We start from the raw sequence: 18,779 nt of genomic DNA, 5'->3' as shown, positions 1-18,779 counted from the left end.
TTGTTATCAAATAAGATGGTAAAAACATTGAGCTTATTACATAATGACCCTGTAACCGAGCTAAAATAATACAATATATGTCGACATTACCAAACCAAGCACTCATTATAATATGCCCAACTCACAGGAAGGAAACAGTCAGAAACACTAGAAAATTTAAAGTGCAATATCTCATTACAGATGAATTTCTCACAAAAATAAAAATGAAAAAGAGGCAGCAACCCAAGTAAGCGTCCAAGTGACTCATTTTGTTAGCCAGGCAAGGAAAGTCATTTACTGGTGGTGAGTGACTTAATTAGGTCATGTTTGATTGCAGCAGCCAAGGAAATATTTCCAGAGAAAATAAAGTTAGGACTATTAGCCTTTTGGAGAGAACAGTTGCTCAGAGTTGAGGACATTGGGAGCAACATTGGTAGTCAAGTAAGAGTGGTTTCCTCTACTCTTTTAAATAATAGCTTTTATTATTTAAAAAATAATATAAAGATCTTAAAAATATAGATATTTGATTGATCTATATGCCCTTGATTCTTGATGAGTTGACAGATGTTAACGATACCGCTTGTTGTTTATTTAAGAAGTCAATGCCCAATTTGGAGTGACAAAAAAATTCATCTCTAACAATAGTCTGTGTGAAACTACATGTGAGAATATTTTCAAAGAAGTTGAGAAAACACTATTTCAGTATATCCTGAGGTAGAATTGATTACCATGTGTTACAATTGATGGTGGCACCAATAGTATGGAGCGGAAAAGGCCTGGTTGGACAAATCTACGAAGCTTGTGACAATATAAGGTATGTAAAACTTTATGGAAAATATTTGAACTTATCACGTGTTATCGAGCTAATAGTGTCAGCAGTGAATTTCATTTGTTCTTGTGGACTTAGCCATCATGTTTTCCATGAATTTTTGGCAGAAATATATCTGAATATCTTGACTTGCCCTACCACACAGCAGTTTGAGGCTTAACATTGGTCAAGTTTTATCTTGATTGTTTGAGCTCAGGACTGAAGTGGAAATCATTGTAAGAACCGCCCTCAACCACGTTATTGAACAGTAAATGGTTTTGGAAATTAGCTTTTGCTGCATATTTTGATAATGTTTCTTAGTGAATTTAACCTAAAATTACAAGGGAAAGCAATGTTCATATGTGGAGCTTTTACTGTGGTAAAGTCATTTTGATAAAAACTGACAATAACTAATAACTTACTTTGTTTGAATCATAAGTATTGTCAAGCTTTAAACACTTCCTGTGCTGTCAAAAGTTAAAACAAGTGAGATCTCCATTCCCACACAAATTTGCAGCAGATATATTTTCTGAGCTCAAACTACAGTTCCCACAGTGTTTTTCAGAACTTGATGCAAGTGCAAAGGAAATTTTCATATTTCAAAATCCATTTAACGTTACAATTGAGGAGCTTCTACCTAATCTTCAATTGGAGACAATAAATCTTCAGTGTAATGATATGCTCAAAGGCATGTATCAAGAGAATAATCTAGTCGAACTCTATAGATTCCTTCTAAGTGATGAATATTCTAAATTATCATCACATGCCAGTGGATTGATATCAGTATTTGGCACTACCTATTCGTGTGAAAAGACATTTTCAAGGATGAAATATATGAAGTCTCATTACAGATCAGCATTAACAGAAGAAAATTTGAAATCATTTTTTTTCCAAGTATATTGTGTTTTACTCATTCAATATGTTTTTACAGCCTATAGTGCATTGTTCTATCATAATCAAATCACCATAAAACATCAGAAGCACCATTCAGGAGCAAACACAATAGTTTACAGAGTATTCTAAGAAATTTCTACTATTTGAATGACTTCATTCAGAAGCCTTCCACAGCTCTCACAGCCTATAAAGTCATATCCAAATATGATGACTTAGGTTTTTTTTTTTTAAATACACCATAATTTTGCTCCAACCTAACTTTCCAGTGTGATTCCCTGTTTTCCTGCCTGCATCACAATCTAAAGTCAAAATACATTGATTATTTAATTTACCAGAAACACAGTCTATGCTTCTATGAAATCACTTTTTAAAAAAAAAATTCAGTTTTATTGAGATATATTCACATACCATACAATCACCCATGGTGTACAATCAACTGTTCACAGTACCATCATATAGCTGTGCATTCATCTCCCCAATCTATTTTTGAACCTTTTCCTTACACCAGGAAGAATCAGAATAAGAATTAAAAATAAAAATAAAAAAGAACACCCAAATCACCCCCTCATCCCACCCTATTTTTCATTTAGGTTTTGTCCCCATTTTTCTGCTCATCATCCATACACTGGATAAAGGGAGTGCAATCCACAGGGTTTTCACAATCACACTGTCAACCCTTGTAATCTACATTGCTATACAATTGTCTTCAAGAGTCAAGGCTACTGGGTTGGAGTTTGGTAGTTTCAGGTATTTACTTCTAGCTATTCCAATATATTAAAACCTAAAAAATGTTGTCTATATAGTGCATAAGAATGTCCACCAGAGTGACCTCTTGACTCTATTTGAAATCTCTTAGCCACTGTATGAAATTTCATCCAGCCCCCCTCAAAAAAGAATTTTATTCTTCTCAGTAGTAGAACTGAATTAAAAACACTTTTGCTAAATTATTTTTATTTGTATTTTGAATTCATTAATAAAATTTATGGGAAAAAAATCTTTGTTGTATTTTTGCCAAATGGCATGCAAAGCCTAAAATATTAACCATCTGAAAAAGTTTTCTGACCCTTGGTCTAAAGTATAATAACATGGAGAGAAAGAGAGAGACAAAAGGGTGAAAGATCAAGTTTTGAGTCAGGAAATGTGGAAGATCTCTAGCAAATCAGACTGAGAAGCAGCAGCCAGAGGTAGGAAGGAAACTAGGAGAGTATAGAACATCTTGACACCCAAGAGAAGACTGTGTTTCAAATCGGAGAATGGTCAGTTGGGTTGAATGTCTCCAGGTAGAGACAGAGACATGACTTTTGGATTTGACAGCATGGGGATGTTGGTAATGTTGGTAGTGGTGGGAAAGCCAGAGTGGAAAGAATCAAGAAGATTAAATAACACATGTAAAGTGTTTAGCACAGTGCCTCGCACATGGTTTATAGAGTACTTATCATTGAAGCCGACATTATTGGTGTTCTGCCCTTATCCCCTCACCCATACCATTTCAGAGAACACCAGTCTTACTTTCAGCTGTGCAGGTATTCCTGTTTTTATTTGCCTGAGAAATTTCTCTAGCTGCTGGAGTCTACTCTGACCACATGCAACACGCTAGAGTTGATGAAGAATTAACACCCTCATGAGAGCACTAAACAATGACCAATAGGGTTGGTGTATAAATAAATAGTCCAGCTCCCTTGCTCCTCATGCAGGATAGCTCTGAGCTGCATGTTATTCACTTTTCCCCAGAGTTCCCTAGCAGGATGAAGAACAGGAAAACCTGGCACATATGTATGTTGATACAACCACCTCCAGAAACTTGATTTGTAATGATGACACCTCAAATAACAATGAAGAATTGGGGTGATTATGTCCCCATATATTAATGATCTATAGCTCAGGCTGAAGATGATTAAAGGGTGGGGACATGAAAAATTGAAACCATCTAGATCTGCACAGCTTACTCTTTACACTAATATAATTTTAATATTTCACTGTCATCTTCAACATCACTATACTATTCCAGGAACCTCTTGGCCAAGAAGATAAAATTGCAAATAACTTTATTGTTCATTGAGAAATTTTTCTATATCCCTCTTAAATGAACATCAAACTGTTCAACTGTCCAAATGATGACTTCAAATGACTGCTTACTCTCTGTGGTAAGATTGAATAATGGGCCCCAAAAGACATCCACTTACTAATCCTGGAAACCTGGTGAATATGCTATGATACATGGCAAAGGGGAATTAAGGTAGTAGATGGAATAAATGTTGCTAATTCAATTGACTTTAAAATAGGGAGATTATTTTGGATTATCTGGTGGGCTCAATGTAATCACAAAGATCCTTAAAAGTGGAAGAGTGAGGCACACTAGAAGGTCAGAGTGATGCACAGTAAAAAGGACTCAACCAGCCCTGACTTTGAAGACAGAGGAAGGGAGTCAGGAGCCAAGGAATGCGGGCAGCCCTTAGAATCTGGAAAAGTCAAGGAAAAAGGACTCAACCAGCCCTGACTTTGAAGACAGAGGAAGGGAGTCAGGAGCCAAGGAATGCGGGCAGCCCTTAGAATCTGGAAAAGTCAAGGAAACAGATTCTCCTCTAGAGCCTCCAGAAATGAGCAAATGCCCACGCAGTGATTTTGGCCCTGTGAGACCCAGGTCGGATTTCTGACCTACAGAATTATTAGATGCACATTTGTGTTGCTTTAAGCCCCTAAATTCGTGGTAATTTGTTTGGAAACTTGCAATAGAAAATTTATAACTCCCCAAGTCTCTTTAAAACCCTTGTCTTGAGCGCTCGTACCAGGGTGTGCCGGTTGCCGCTGGGCGGGGGTGGCAGTCCCCGCCACGGTTCCCTCTGCGCCTGGCAGCTCCTCCGCTGTCGCAGGTTCTGCTGTCGGTGCTCGGGCCTCCCGCCCGCGGCCTGGAGGGACCTTATGGACTTTCTAAACCCAAACGGTAGTGATTGCACTGTAGTCCTGTTTTACACCCCTTGGTGCATATTTTCTGCCAGTTTAGCCCTCATTTTAATTCTTTGCCACGGGTACTTGCAGCTCTTCATTTTTTTGGCACTGGGATGTATCTCAGCACAGCAACCTTTCTACCAGGTTTGGCACCGTACCTGTTTCCAACATTTTGTTATTTCAAGGAGCTAAACCAATGGCTAGATTTAATCATACAGACCAAACATTGGAAACTCGGAAAATCTTCATTTTTAATCAGACAGATACAGAAGCTGAGGAAAATGTGGTGGTAACTCCAGATGAAATAGGCCCTCTTCCCAGCCGATAAAAAGTGTGACTGGTTGCTTGCATTTTCCTTACTATTTTTAATTAGTTTTATTGTGTGGGCTATCGTTCCAACTGAGAGTATTCGGTGACTAATTCTACGACAAAAGCAGGAACATGCAGAGTAGTGATGGCCTGATAGGAGAAGTTGGAAAGAGGAATTTCAATCATTCATTGCAGAAATTAGTGCTGTGATTTCATACATTTTTTGGTGAAATGTTTACTTGCAGTTTCATTCAGATTGAAAGAATCATGCATTTGTTCAACTACTAAATGTTAAAAGATTTTAAACTGGTGTTTTAACTAGTATTGTAATAAGCAAATGCAATATTCAATAGAATTCACTGTTCTTGTTTTTACTACCTGAACATAGTGCAATATTTTAAGGGAGTAACTAATTTAATATGTGAAGACTTTCTGGTGGAATAGTGAATATAATGATAATATGGTTACTATATAGAAGGCAAAAATAGGAGTTCAGATTATAGTTTTAGCAACTCTTGATTCCCTGTATCTAAGAAGGTTGGTTTTCTGCTCTTTTGCAATATCTCTTCCAGATCCATTAGGAGGAATGTGCTCTGCTAGGGTGAGAGTAACTAGAATGAATAAATGTTAGCTCACAAGTAGCAACTGCTACTTGCTGTCTCTGTTGATGGGGAAATAAAAGAGTCAAATACCAAAAAGCAAACAAACAAGAACAACAAAACTTGCCTTGCTGTCCACCAATCCTAACCTATTATATCATGATCCTTATTCAATCCTAGTTAAGCCTCCCAAATTGAAAACCTCCCTAAACCACATCCCAAAACCTCATAAATAACCTGACTTTGCCCCTCCCCCCCAACTCCCTGCCCCGAGATGCTTCAAAGACTCTGTCAAGGTAGTGATCTCTCTTATTGCAGTAAGCAATAAACTCAGCTTTGCCTTATCAACAAGTTGTTTTGGCAGTATTTCCAGGAAGCCAGCATCTGACAATTATTTGAACTCATGTGCCTAGAACACACCTGCTGTCTAGTAGGTGCTTAATAAATATTTGATAAATAATGAATAAATTATCTGAGTTTCTGAAATAATATAGAATAATGTATATACAGATGTAGTTGTAAATTTGTATTTCCTATATCTACATGTGGCTTTCAGGAAGATACTGGGGAAGATCATTTTAAAGCTTAAATGAAAACTTGTACATGAATGGTTATAGTAGCTTTACTCATAATCCTCAAAAACTGGAAACAACCCATATGTCTTTTAACTGATGAATGGCTAAATAAGCTGTGTTATATCCATGTAACAGAATAGTACTCAGCAATAATAAGGAATAAATTACTGATAGATGCAACAACATGGATGAATCTCAAAGGCATTATGCTCAATGAAAGAAAATATTCAAAAGGCTCTATGAGGTAAAATTGTAGGGTCAGAAAACAGATCAGTGGTTGCCAGAGCCTGGGGTTGAGGTGAGAGGTTTGCTACAAAGGAGCATGAAGGATGTTTTGTGGTGATGGAAATGTTCTATATCTTGATTGTTGGTGGTGGTTACACAGTCATATTGTATTTGTCAGAACTCCTAGAACTGTACTTTCAAAAGCTTGAATTCTACTTTTAGTGAATTATATCTCAAAAAACCTCTCTTAAAAAACCCTGCAGACTCTACCAAGTATTGCTACTATAACAATATACATTACATCCCTTGTTGAATTTTTCCATGTAATAGAACAATCATATTTTTGGTTTTTTTCTCTTATAGTTTTATGATTCATGGTTTCTGCTATTCCTCCATTCTGTGCAGAAGTCTTAAATTGTTCCAGAACATGAAGTTAGAGACATAAAATTCACTGGGTTAAAATGGATGCACCAGATTAAATAAAATGATGGAGTGTTAACATGTTAAGAATTGAGAAATAATTTTAAGAGTTGTTTTCTCTCCTTTGCAGAAAGGGAAAGAAATTCTTATGTTTGCAGAATAATGCCAAGGAAAGTCCTTATTTGTATCCCTTGCCTGTCCCTTATTGTTCTTTCTCCACATTTAATCTTAAGTAAAGTCTCATTTTGTATTGAAAAATCACCATAATCCTTTATGGAACAAAGAGAATATTATCATTTCTGCTAGCCAAATAACATTATTTCAAAATAAGCAAAAGAAACATCTTATAAAGATTGTTTTTTCCATTTTAATACTTCTGTAATTAAAATTCTTATCATGTAAAATGACAATAACTCTTTCTTGTTGCCACTCTCTCCTCCCCAATATAGTCTTGTAAATCTTCCTAGGTAGATTCTGAAGGAAAGCAAATGGAATTGGTACAATTTTGTGAAAGACAAATCAGAGTCGAGTTTGCAAACTACAGCATTTTATTCAGGACATCAAAGTTTTGCTGCAGCAAAATAAGCCAGAATGGAAGCAGCTTCAGGGGTCCAGGGCTGGAAAAGGATTTTTACAGACATAGAAAGGAAATTAGCTTGACTCCTATTGATTGGACCAGGGTTTGTCCATATTATATGGATGGGTTTAGGGCAGGTGGGCTAATGAACTAGGTAATGAACTAGGGGCTTGATTGGCTATCTGGGTCAACTGCCTTGGTGGGGATTTCAAATTTCAACAGATTAGAGGAAACTTAAGAGGATATGTTTTTGTTTTTGTTTCTGTCTGTCTCTGAGGGGCCCCTAGAGCTTTCTGTATACAATTTTACCAATTTCTATGAAAGACTATTTGGCAATGTTTTCAAAATTAAAAATACCCTCTGATCTAAAGATTACAGCCTAAGATTTTATCATATAGGTATAGGTGCCCCATTGTATGGGGTTATTAATTGCAGCTAAGTTTGTAATAGTAATAGTGTGGCAACAACCTAAATGTCCATCTGTAGGAGACTAATTAAAGAAATCATATTAGCATACAATGGAATATAGTGCCCCTAGGAAGAAAGAAGCAGTTCTTTCTTTATTGATGTGGAAGGATTTCCAAGATATTTTAAGTGAGAAAAGGAAAGAACTGAACAGTATATATAGTGCATTATATTTTGTGTAAAAAGATGTGCGTATGTATTTTTTTTTTTACTGGAAGTCTATGCATTTTAATGTATATTTACAATGTATCTTGGGAAGAATACATTAGAAAATTAGTGAATGCCTCTGGGACTGGGATAACTGAAAGACAGGGATAGGAACAGTGATTATTTCTCACTCTACTCGTCTTAATATATTTTGAGTTTTGCACTAATACATTTCCTCATTTTACCTTCATACACATATAATGAAAACAGGTTGAAACTTAAAAGAAATAGTGCATAGTCAGTTAAGAGTTTTAATAAAAATGAAATACTGTACCTGTATTAAAGCTGATGAACTACTGGCTTTGGGGTCTGATAAAAAAAAAACATTTTCACAATAGTCAATTACAAAGCTCCTCAAAACCTTTGTATTTTATTAAGAACAGAATCTTTAAAATGTTTGCTTCAAAATTAGTATGTAAACAGAGCTTCACGAGTTTCCTTCATATCAAGAATACAGGTAAGAAACAGATGTTAGTAAAGTGTTTTTCAAATAATGAACTAAAGGTGGTCTCTCTGGACAGTTATCACACGAGGTTCTATGATTCTTTGGACATCCTGTCCAGTTTATACTATTATTTAATTCTCAATTAAATTATGGCTTGTTCTAACTGGTAGAATGTGAAGAGGTGAATGGATGTGTGCGAAAAGATACCCTGAAGAAAAGTACTATTGACGGAAAATGCTTATAGATGGCTTGGGTTCGTGGAACCGCTGGGATATCTACTGATGACAGGGGTAAGTTTCTAAACAGAATAATGACACAAGTTTCCTGCCCCCTTCAGCTTTCGGAGGGACGGCTGGGCTCAGGGATTCGGCGTCAGCACCGGGAAGCAGGCAGAGTTCGGCCGGGTCCGGAGGCGAGCGCGGCCTCCAGCACGACCGCGGCGGCGTCGTCCACAAGGGCCAGACCCTACTCACTTGAGCACCAGAACCGGCAGATCCGGCTCGGTCTGGCCCCGCCTTTCGAACTACACTATTGGACTACACGTAGAAGGGTGCGCGCGCCAGGATGTGCAGGCCCAGTCATACCCGGGCTAACTTGCCTGACGCGGCCGCCAGGCACCCAGGATCGGGCCTGGGCCGCCTCAGCCTGTCCTCGGTATGCCCGGGGTAGTCGCTGGTCACTGCGCGGCGCGGAACCTCCGTATCTGTAGGCCCGACACCCGTCTCTCTTCTGGCAGGGAGGGGCGCAGCTGCGTCACGTGACACCCCGCCCGGCCCTGGTCACATGGGTGGCGCAGCCACTGCGTCAGTCATAGTCCAGACTGCGGGAGTCCTGTCGCCGCCGCCGCCAGCGGACGGGGCGGGGATCCCTGTGCCAGGTCTTCGCCAACTCGCCCCCGCCTGCTCCGTCAGCCATCCTGGCCTTGGCCTGACAATCATGGAGCGGGTCGAGACCGCCGCCTGTTCTGCGTGAGGTGCGTCGCCGCCGCCGCTTTCGCCTCCCGAGGCCTCCTCATCCCCGCCGCCGCCCGGAGCCCCTCGCCCTTGGCAGCTCGTCGCCGCCCACCAGGAGGGCTCGAATGCGCGTCGGGTGAAGGTGCAGGCCCAGCGCCGCCGCTGCCGCAACCGGGAGATGGTTCGGGCCTAGCGGAGCCGGGACTGGAGGTGAGACGAGCCGTCGTACTGACTGTGGGCCCGGCCCCGGGGGGAGAGGGCCCGCCTGGGGGTCCGGAGAGACCCACTGGGCTAGGTCTGCTTAAATCGGCTGCGCCCCTCTTCTTGGCGTTCCATCCCCTCCTCCCGCGGGAAAAAAAAAAAAAAGGCTAACCCAACCCTAACAAAAATTCCCAGAATTCCATCTTTTCAGCATTTTTTGCTTTCCTTTTTCGTTCCTTCATTGGTTCCTTCCCTCACAATTCGATCGGCTGATAATGCTACTTTTAAATTCCCTCCAGAATCTCAAATTATTTCTAGTTAAGGAGAAAATAGGCCCAGATTCTGGCTATCATTACTCAACTAGTTCTCGCTTTCCTTCTCGCGATCCTGCGCACCTCCCCTTCCCTCCCCTCCTTTGCAAAAAAAAAAAAAAAAAAAAAGGAAAAATTTCTGCCTTCTGCTAGCGAAGAGGGTTGATTAAAAATGGGGATCGGGGCGGTGTAATACTTGAATACCCCCCACAACTTCCGAATAGGTATATTAGCTAGTTATCCCGGTAGCTTATATTCGGGTATTGATGTTCAGGCCTTTTCCTTCAGCTGCCTGTGCTCGGGGTTAATCTCGTAATTGACGTCAGTGCTTTGTTCCTTCCACTTTGCTGTTCCTTTCACTCTTTGAGGATGGATCATGGAGTATAGGAGTTTGGGGAGGATCCTTACTGCTTTTTCAGTCACAAACGACATCATATATAGAGGGCCGTAGGTACAAATCGGAAATGCCTGTGTGTGGAGTTCAAACTAAGACGAAGAGTTCTATTTAGGATTCCTGTAGTTTTGCTAGTTGTAATTCAGAATTATGTGATTTCTCTGTTGGCCATATGAAGATTTTAAACTAAAGCCCGACCCTTTTACAGTGACCAGTATTTTTTCCTGACGGAGTCTAAGCCATAGGTGCCTGTGGATAAGCTGTTTCTAAACGTGACATTTAAAACGTGTGCTGTATTTTGGGACTTATGTTAAAAGCTCAAAGCTTTGTTTCCATATTGAGTCTGCGAAGTTTTGTAAATTGTTTCCTTTATTTAACTTCCTTGAACTTATCAAAATTGAAATATTTATGAGAACATAATAATTTGAGATTTGATAAAGAGCCTTTGTGGCCTAGAATCATCTTTGATCATATGTGTACATAAAGAAGTGTTGGCAAGTGGCCACTTGGTTTTCCACAAAGCTGGCTTCTTTACATTTCTCTATTTTCCTCATTTATCACTGTCTTTCAGTCACCCAACACCAAAAATGTCTCAAGAGTTTATTTTTTAACTTATTAGAAACCTGGAAGCAATAAAAAAATTTTTATACCAGCAGTTCATTCAGTTTGTGGTGGTTTGCAGGCTGATGACTGATTTTTGTTAGCTCTGTAGGAACAGTAGGTAAACTTTACAATTTTAAAAATTTTCTTCAAGAGGGGATAAAATAGGGTGTCTGTGAATGACCAGACTTTTATTGTTTGGTTAAAACAAACAAACAAAAAAATTCAGCCATGTTAATTGGAAAATGGTGTACAATTTTGAGGTTAAAGGTGTTTCTGTAGTGTGAAGTTGTGTAATTAAGGATCCTTAAGGATAGAATTTTTTTGTTCAGATTCACTTTTTACTTGTCAGATGAGATTCTCTTCTTTGTGCTCTTGAGTTACTGTACCCCCTTTGTAATAGTTATTACCTTCCACTTTGTATTACAGTTTTCATACCTGTCTGTTGTAGTGTCTTTAGAGCAAGGACCGTATCATACTCATTCCATTCTCTATCCTCCTCAATATTTTATAAAATTTTATACATTTATGTGATAATGTTTTGAAATTGAAGTTGTTATTCTGTCAAATTATGTCACAAAAGGGTAATCTAAAGAAAGCTGCAAGAGCAGATGGTTAGTTTTTGAAGGGGAAAATGTGTGTATCAACTAGAAGATGACAGCAGATGAAGTCTTCTAAAAGTTATGTATCTTTCTTTATTTTGAGGAGTTAAGGGAAATGTCATGGTTTTATATGTACTTGAGAGAAACAAAGAAAACAGGTATTTCTTCTTTTGTGGCCATCTACTGGTCCAAGATATATGAGGCCTTCTCTTTTCTTTGTAGTATTTTTAATAAAATCAAAGAGGAGTTCCTTAGTATTGAGGACATACGTGGACAATGACCCAGAAGTGCAGTGTGTATTCTAAAAATCATTGGCTTAGATTTTATTTTTATGTTAGCTTTATTATAAAATATCTATCTTACTATAAAAGCTTTCCTATGTAATATAAAGATTTCTAACTTTTGAAACCCCAATCCTCATTGTGTTTTATCCATTCCTTTTTTCATTTCCTCTGATAAGTTGAAACAATTATATTTGATTTCTGGGAGGGTGTTTGCCAGTCTCAGTTATTGTGAAATAATATGTAGTCAGTGACTATAGACTGCTTAAAGCTAACCTGACCTGTTACCTTGCTGCCTTTTCCCTTGGGATAAGAAAACCACCCCTGCTCAACTGCCCATCTTGGTTATTTGAAGTGATATTCTAGTACAAGGAAGAAGGCAGTAATAAACATTCCTGTCACTGAATTTTGGTTGATCATCTGCATTCCTGTTTGTCTTGAAGTTAGTTTTCACTGGCATCATAATCTGAAAATTTTAGAAATTTGGAAATATTAGAACCACTGAATTCATTTCTGAAATATTCCAAAACATTTTCATATTGAGACTACCTGTTAATCTTATTTTTGAAGGAAAAAATCTTTTTTGAAATCTACCTACTTTATCAACTATATGTTATTTAAAAATCTTTTTAACCCGAGGAAAATTCTGAGGGAAGGAACTTCATGTAACCTTACCTTCTTGGAGTACCTGATGAACCATGGTGGTAGCTGTTAGGCAGAGATACAGCTTATTAGTGGATACTAAAAACTCAACTAATTATTTTGATCATCAGTTTCTAGGCCAAGTAAAAGAACGACATGCATTCCTTTCCCGCAGTTGTGTAAGGAAATAGAAATCGGGGACTGACAAGAATAGATTGCCCTGCAAATCAGTGTGGTTTCTCGACCCAGAGATTGTCATGATCTGTCCTGGCATTAAGCTCCTTGGCTTAGGGCTGCTTTTGGCTGGAATGGCTCTCTCAGGATTTTGCCAATTTGGAGCTACCTTTTTGCTTTTATTTTTCATGTCATCATTAGGGGAGGAACAATTGTATGAAGACATAAGTACAGGTAAATATCTGCGTAGACAGGCCTTCTTGTCTCATTGCCTTTGCTGCCATTTCTTCCATCTGGAATATTGTTTTTTTCTCTTTTGTCCCCACCTGTCAAAATTTCACCATCTTTTAAGGCCCAGTGCAAGTGCCATTGCCATCCTAAAATTTTGTCTAATTTCCCACCTTACTCCAACTGTGACCTCCCTCCTTTGAATCTCTGCATCTCTTTGTATCTTTCTGAATTATTTATTACGCAGCTAATACGGGACTGTGTAGCCTGCTGGGTGACATGGAGCACAATGTGTCAGGGAAGACTCACTAGTGAAAGAGAGACTGTAAATGTTACAATATTTTATTATATGTCTCTAAAAGATAAGGATTAAAACAGTAATCACAATGTTATTTTACACCAAAAAATTAACACCAATCCCTTAATGTTGTCAGATATCCAGTCATTGTTCAAATTTCCCCAATTACAGTTTTTGTTTTGTTTTTACAGTATATTTGAATCAGATCCAAAATAAGTCTCATACACTGCATTGAGTTGATATTTTTCAATGCTCGTGCTCTCTCTCTTTCTCTTTTTAAAAACCCTCTTTTAATCTATAGATTCTGCTCCATCTTTTTGTCGTTGTGGCTCCCATGCAGTTTGTTGAAGAAACCGAGTCTTTTGCCCTATGGAATTACTCATAATCTGATTGTGGCAGTTTTGTCCCTGTGGTTTCATATAATATGTTCTTTGCCCCCTGTATTTCATATACATGCTTGGTTTTGTTTTTGTTTGTTTGTTTGTTTAATGGCAAGAATACTTCATAGGGAGTACTGTTTATTTCCTATTCACTTTTAAACCTTCAGCCTGGCTTTTTATCCTCCTCGCTGTTACCAAGGCCACCTGTGACCTCTATATTGAGAAATTGAATGGTCATTGCTTAGTCCTTCACCTCTTTCTACAATTGATACTGTTAACCATTTTCTCCTTGTTGTTTTTTTCCTTGACTCTTCTGACTCATCCTCTTACCTGGCTTTTTTTTCCTACTAGCTGCTCCTTTGCAGATTCTATATGTCTACTAATCCCTTGATATTGGGGAGTTTCTGAATTTTAGCCTTGGCCTTTTCTTTTCACTCTTTTGGGTGATGTCATCCATTTGGTATTGCCCTAGCTACCATCTCGAAGTGTTTTGTGAGCACCAGGATTCTTTCATGCAACTGAATACCCCCTTTAGATTGTCCAATAGGCACTTTGTTTTTGTAAGGAGAGTGATACACACCTAACTTAAGCAAAAAAGGAATTTATGGGAACATGAATTCCAAGAAAGAATTTAACAGTTAAGTCACAGGAGGACAGTTAGAACTCAGGAACAGCTGGATCTAAGGGCTCAAATGTGTTCAGGAGTATCTCTGTCTCTCATATGAGATGCTCTTTGTATGTTCAGTTAGTTCTTTCTTGCTGCAGACCAACTTTAGCACTGGCTAATATCTTCTGAGTTTTAGATCTAATGTCTTCTACCATCAGAGAGAGACTCCATACCCTTGAGTCCTAACACACAGGAAAGGGACTGGTGTTATAAGCCCACTTTTGGACCTTCAGCTTTGGCTAGGGTGCTACATTGTAACAATATGCCTGATCCGGTTTGCTGATGCTGCCATTTTGCAAAATACCAGAAATGGATTGACTTTTATAAAGGAAGTTATTTGATTACGCAGTTACAGTCTTAAGGCCATAAAGTGTCCATGGTAAGGCATCAACAATCGGGTACCTTCACTGGAGGATGGCCAGTAGCGTCCAGAAAACCTCTCTTAGCTGGGAAGGCACGTGGCTGGCGTCTGCTCCGGAGTTCTGGTTTCAAAATGGCATTCTCCAAAATGTCAGTGTCACCTTCCAACGGCCGACTTCAAAATGTGTCTCTCAGTTGCAGCTCGCCGTGAGCTCCTTCAGTCTGAGTTTTTATAGGGCTCCAGTGAACTAATCAAGTCCCAAGCCAAATGGGCGGGGTCACACCTCCATGGAAATGATCTAATCAGAGGTGTCACCTAAATGTGGGTCACATTTCCACGGAAACAACCTAATCCAAAGGTTCCAACTTAATCAACACTAATATGTCTGCCCTCAAAAGATTGCATTAAAGAATGTGGCTTTTTCTCAGGGACAATATGTATATAAATCTGTATAGTGCCCGAGCTGGAAATGGAGTAAAGGGTACTCTGAAACATAGTTGTCTATCTTATTTATCCCATGGCTGTTTAGAACATACACACACTCTTACCTTCCCCTAAATATTTATTAAATATTTTCTGTTTAACATAATCTTAACTATTTATGAACACCAGCAAACACCCTCACTTCTTCTATGGGAGACAACCCAAATTCCTGTTTAGCTTCTACATCCAGAGGTCACTACTGTTCTCTGAGTTCAGACTGTTAAGGTGATAGCCTTTGTTTCAGGCCTAGATAAACTTCCTCACAAACCTGAAAATTATGGGTTAAATACTAAATTTGATCATCCCTAGCATAACTGATACAAGGTGGTGGGAAAAAACAAAATAACTCAGATAAAACTCTTACAAGGGGAGGTGAGGTATCATTGTTCCAAACCTTATTCCATATCTTACTGGATGGCTCAGTGTAAGGTAAATGATAGAACCAGTAAATTACATGGGCCTTCATTTGTTGACTAACTTCATTGCAAATGGAGTCGTTGGTTTGCCAGTATACAGGTTTTCATTTCTGTCCACTGAGAGGAGTTTCTTCATCTATTGTCTTAGGTTGGGGTTAACAAACACTGAGAGGACATTTGGGGAGGGGCAGTTGTATGTTGCTTTAGGACAAAGTTTGGCAAACTGAAGATCAGCAAGCCAAATGCAGCCTGTTTTTGTACTTCCTGCAAACTAAGAATGGTTTCTGCATTTTTAAAAGGTGGGAGGAAAAGAAGAATATTTTATGGCATGTGAAAATGACATGAAATTCGGATTTCAGTGTCCATAAATAAGGTTTTATTGGAATGCAGACAGCCACCCCCATTTGTTTACGTATTGTTTATGGCTCCTTTCACTGCTGCGAAGGCAGAGTTGAGTAGTTGTGACCCTATGGCCAGCAGAGCCTGAAATATTTACTATCTGGACCGTCATAGAAGATGTTTGTCATCCCCTTCCTTAGGTCCATACTTGGGTCTGGGTATTGCCTTAAGGGTTGAACAGTTAGTTACAAAGTGTCTATTTAATATTTTTGTTTATAGAGTATTGATACAGAATTCTGCTTCTGCAGTGCATCGGTGATACATGACTAACTGGCCCAAATAGCAGTCCATTTGCATTTTACTTGCAGAAAGGACTTTCCTCATCAGAATTCCATGATTGTCCTGCCCTTTTTTCTATTTTGTGTTGAGTTTTCTTGGAATGGAATGCTGTCTGGTGGCATGGTACGGAAGGCTACAAGTAGCCAAAAGCATGATATGTTGTTGCCATGCTTCAAATACTTCAATTCTGTAAGAACTTGATCTGAATTTTGAGGGAAACCTGCAAAATAAGAGCTTCCATCTTCCCAGACAAGGACTGGGCATTCTTGTTGCTTCCTAGCTGGACTTGATTCAACCAGTTGCCCATTTTAGGATCTGTTACTTGCAATTCTTCATTCCTTTACCAATTTCCATATTTGAACTGTTCTGGAGCTAAGTGATAGAAACCTTATCAACATCCTGAAGCAGGAGTGGATTTGTTGAAAAGATCTGGCTACATGGAATTGCCCAGTCGTGGAAGGACAAGGATTCACCAGAGACTCCGAAATACCATTGGAATACTCTTTCTTTCGTTTTTGTTTTGTTTTGTTTTTTTCTGTAGATATGCTGCCTGCTCTCACTGCAGATCACGTTTCTTCAAATGGAAAATATGGCTGCCAGAAACTCCCAAATTTTACATCTTGGGGTTCTGGCTAACAAAGAGACATTAGTCCAACTCTTCCTTGATTCCAGGCTTAACATCCTAGAGAAGGGATCTGGGTTGAACTTGATGTAGGTGGCCGAAGTGTTAACCCTTCAATTGTGTGGAGTTGAGGGGAGTCTAGGGAAGAGGTGGTGATTGGCCCTGCTCCCATGTGATCCTAGAGTGAATGTGTTAATGGCCAACTGCTGGGATCATAGGATAGGTCTGTGATTGGCCTATCTTTTTGTTAGGGATACAAACCCTACCTGTCAGCAATACTGTGGGTTGCACGTAACATGGCTGCTCTTGGTACAGCTATGTGACATAGGGAGAGAATTCCCAGAAAAGCTGGGGGGCAAAGTGAGGGTAGAAACTGGTCAAATAGTTAGTGCATGTGTTCAACATGTACAAATTAACCATTCTGTTACTCGGTGCCTCACACACATATTCTGTTCTCTTCCTTGCTCTGGGGATTGGCAATAGTACCCAGCCCTTAACACTCTTTGCAGAAACCTGCAAGTTATCCTTGATTCCTCTCTGTTTTGCTTCTCACATCTAATTGGCCCCCAAGATTCAATAGTTTCTTAACAACTTTGAATCCAAAACCTTCCTCTACGTTATCTATAGTCCTACTGTTGCCTTAATTCAGGCCTTCATTTCTCACCTGGATTGCTCCAACAATCTTCTTGTTTCTTTATTGCCAGTCTAATCAACTCTACCCATTAGAGTAGAATGATTTTTCACCATACACTGCAAATCTGATTTTGTCACTTCTTTTCTTAAAACTCCCTGGTCATCTTTCCTTATCTGTGGTAGTATTTTTCTAGCTGGGAATTCTTAGGGATCCATGAGTTGTATGAAACTGCTGAAGGTCTGCTTTATAGCAAAATATTCCCTTGGGACTCCTATTGCTGAGTTTACATTTTGTTTATTATTGTCCTTGTGCCAAGTTATAATACATTGCCTGGTGTTTCAGGCAGGGAAAGATACTGGGTTACAACATGGTAAGTGTTAGTACATGCAGGCCGAAACCAAAAGAACCCTAGCCTTAGCTAGTAAGTAAGATGTATCTGTGGAGCCCATTTCTGTAATCAAGCATTATGAAACACCTTGCTTGCGTCATGAGTGTTTTATTTCAAACTTCAGCAGTGGTCATACTAGATACACGTTCAGTGTGGATTTCAGTAAGGCACTTAACCACAAATGAACAAGATAGATTGCCAGAGTTAACAAAGTAAGGCCTCTTTAAAATTGACTTTCAAGAACTGCTAGCTGGTATGAGTTCTGATTTCCCTAAACTACACATAAAGACTTGTGGTTATTAAGTTCATTTAGTATACTACATTTATAGGCATTCTCTGTATTAGTATTACTGAAGTTAAATTACAGAAATGTTTTAGAAGTATAGAACCAGGCTTGAGACTACATATAACCATGAAAAAATCTAACATCATTGGTCTAGTTTCTGCAGAACATTTTCTGTTATATTAATGTTATTTTAAATTTTGTTTTATATTTAATTTTTAAAGTTGTTTTATTTTTATAGTTACATAAGAGCTATAAACATAATGAGTTTATACCTAGTTTTATGTTTATACTATCTTATTAACATAATAAAAGTTATTTTATTATCAGGATCTGAGAGATTTCATTTTCTTTGAAGAGGTATCCTTCTTTCAGGTTTGAAAAACAAACACACAAGTTCAGTTTGATCCCATATATCTCTCCATCTTATCTTTCATTTTCTACTCCCCTCACCATATTTTTCAGCTACACTAATTAACCTTCAATCCCTAGGTGTGCTGTAAACTCTCCTCTTCTGGGCTGTTGCGCATGTTGTTTCCTCTGCCTGGAACACAACACACACACACGTCCTTGGAACACAATACACACACATACACACACACCCTTTTCTCTACTCAGGCTAGTTACAACCAGAATCATCCTGTGTGTGGGGAGAACTTTTATTTCTGTATCCAAATTCTCAGCTGTTGGGTAGTGCCTGGCACAATATATACACTGGTCAAGTAGTTGTTGAC

At 38.8% G+C, this 18,779-nt stretch overlaps 1 protein-coding gene and 1 pseudogene across 4 annotated transcripts in view; both read left to right on the top strand.

Moving 5' to 3' along the window:
- The first annotated feature begins 2,996 nt into the window (after positions 1-2,996).
- LOC119507760 lies at positions 2,997-5,079 on the top strand (annotated as a pseudogene).
- Positions 5,080-9,191: 4,112 nt separating this feature from the next.
- AFF4 (AF4/FMR2 family member 4) overlaps positions 9,192-18,779 on the top strand; it is a 141,927-nt gene continuing 132,339 nt past the window's right edge. For 3 of the 4 annotated variants that reach the window (XM_037802202.1, XM_037802199.1, XM_037802200.1), the window contains exon 1: positions 9,193-9,612. The gene's annotated coding sequence lies outside the window, so the exon portion shown is untranslated. Of the gene's footprint in view, positions 9,613-18,779 lie in introns of all 4 variants that reach the window. The other variant, XM_037802198.1, reaches the window with a different exon arrangement.

Source organism: Choloepus didactylus, chromosome 13, assembly GCF_015220235.1.
Source record: "Choloepus didactylus isolate mChoDid1 chromosome 13, mChoDid1.pri, whole genome shotgun sequence".
Lineage (NCBI taxonomy): Eukaryota > Metazoa > Chordata > Mammalia > Pilosa > Megalonychidae > Choloepus > Choloepus didactylus.
This window is presented reverse-complemented; position numbering and strand designations above follow the sequence as displayed.